The 2,500-nt window shown below is 38.8% G+C and overlaps 1 protein-coding gene across 14 annotated transcripts in view; it reads right to left on the reverse strand.

Moving 5' to 3' along the window:
* Positions 1-2,500, reverse strand: part of foxp2 (forkhead box P2) — a 282,865-nt gene that overhangs the window by 274,764 nt on the left and 5,601 nt on the right. The window lies entirely within an intron of this gene.

Below are 2,500 nucleotides of genomic sequence, written 5' to 3' on the forward strand. Positions count from 1 at the left end.
CAGCTCTCCTCCTATTAGGCATGGTACGGTTTGCGTTGCAAACCGAGACCGTACGGTTTGCATGTCACGGAACGGGGTAGTGGGCAACCGCACGGTGCCCACGGTTTCAAAAAAAAATAAAAAATAGAGTGACCACCGGCGGACTACGCTATTAAAATCCTACTACTTTTACAAGCTTAAAACACAAAGACTACGTAGGATATTGAGTGTGGAAAGACTGATTTCTATCAGCCAACTGAAAGACATAATGTAACAGCATGCGCCAGCTGACTAGGCTACAGTAGCCTACAAGCAAGTGCAGGTCGGTCAGCAGCACCACCCTCTCCCCCCTCTCTCTCCACGTTAGCGCAAGTGACTGTTCCAAGCCTTTATGCTGACCATTTTGAATTAAATGAACATGAATTTACAAACAATGACAGATTAGCAGAACAAAGTAGACTATGACTTACGTTACAGTAGCCAGTGTAGGCTATATCCACGTGGCATTGAATGGGGATTCCGGACGGCAAAATGCGAGATAATTGAACATATCCATCAGATTCACTGTGCTGTCCTTAACTGCAATAAACTGTAGGCCTAACTATACGTAGCTAATTAAACTCTGATGGACGGAAGGGGACTTTGTGCTGTTGCCTAGTTAACATTGATGTTTAACACTATAACAAAAATAAAATGTGACTGTTTTAAAAGGCTCAGCTTCACAGGAGTTTTGTGAAACATTCTTGTGCATACACTTCTAAAAAAACGATCTTTTAAAATTATTTGTTACCTTAACTTTCACATTTTAACATAACATAACCCTATCACTTGTTCACTTAAAATTGAATTTGACTTCTGATTTTACTTCTATGCTTCTCACGGCCGGCAGTTTCATTATAGGAAGCAACTGATTCATAAGCGCAAAACTCGCAGAAAGCGGTATCAAAATAAAAGTCCAATTCGTTCTCAGTGTGTCATTAACCAAAATAGTCATACTACACTGACCTAATGGTCCCATTACCTACAGGAGTGTAGCTGTTTTATTTTTACACTTCAAATGTGTTATAGCATGTAATATTTGAATATTTGTCAACTTAAAAGTTAGAACTTAGTTCTCCCTTTTTGTGAAATAAATGGAAGCATGTTAAAATCATTGATATCTTTCTTCTTTCAGTTAGGTTAAATGAAGTCAAATTCAACATACCCATGATAAGCTTACATTTTCATTCAAATTTTTATATAATACATTTTATTTAAAAAAAAAAAAAAAAAAAAAACAGAACCGTACAAAACCGAAAACCGTGACCTTGAAACCGTGATATGGACCGAACCGTGACATTTGTGAACCGTACTACCCCTACCTCCTATGCTCTCGTCGCTTTCGCTACAACATTTTTAACGTCACTACTGCTATTATTACTATATGAACCTTGCTGTAACAGGCTGCATTTTTTAAGCAGCGAGACCCTGACCGTTTCAATAACAGGACTTACGTAGATTATGCATAGCGCTCTGTTGTGTAGACGTTTTGTGCGAGTGATGAGAATGTGGCGGGGGTTAGAGCAAGGTTCTGTGTGTTGGTGAATGCTAGTAGTAATTGTAAATAGTGACGTTAAAAGTGAGTGGTTGTGGAACGAAATAGCGACCAGGGCAGAGGAGGAGAGCTAGCCGACTGTCAGAGTAGTGTGACCGTAGCTGTCAGTTCAGTTGTCTTCTGAAATGTTCAGAGTCCTGGCGCAACTAAGTTGGAAAGTTGCCCACGCCATCGAAAAGAAAACAAAAAGCAACCAACGACGAAGCTGTGGAAGTAACAAAGGAAGCGAAGATTCCCGAGATATTATTTACTTTTAATTAAACTAGGCTTCTTGTCATTTTGTTGCGCATGGTAGAGAAGAGCTCCTCTTCTCTCCTCTCCTTTTCCTCTCATCTCTTCTACTTCCTTGGGGTGTGCGTATGTGAGGTTTTGTAGTGTTTGGCTGTGTGCTTGGTTACTGTTAAAGGTCTGTTATGTGAGTGGCTTGTGTGATGTGATTCAGCTGCTTTCAGAGGAATTGAACAAAAACGAATCAAATTAATTAGGCCTAAGTAACGAAAGTAAAAAATAAAGCAGAAGTTAAAAAATAATGAAAAAATATATAGCCTATAATATGCTTATTATGTAGGCATATAGTAGCCTATGCAGGCCTATAGTGTATCTGTGTTGTAGAAACAGTTGGACAAAATGACCATTTAATTAGAAAAAAAAAAACTAGCCTAATGCATAGTTTATTTTGGCGAGATAAAAAAAATGGCTAGTTGAACTTCTGTTTGGCTGGTAGGAAAAAATGTCCACTAGCCAAATTGGCTGGTGGTGGAAAAAGTTAATTTAGAGCCCTGTATATATATATATATATATATAGGCAGACTTGATCACCTCTAGTTGCCTTAACTTGCATGCAGGTTGTCATGGCAACTCAGGGAGGAAGTTAACATGGAGTAAAACAGGTTTTTCTGTTTCTTTTCTCACTCCCTCCATATTTCT

Source organism: Engraulis encrasicolus, chromosome 15 (genome assembly GCF_034702125.1).
Source record: "Engraulis encrasicolus isolate BLACKSEA-1 chromosome 15, IST_EnEncr_1.0, whole genome shotgun sequence".
Lineage (NCBI taxonomy): Eukaryota > Metazoa > Chordata > Actinopteri > Clupeiformes > Engraulidae > Engraulis > Engraulis encrasicolus.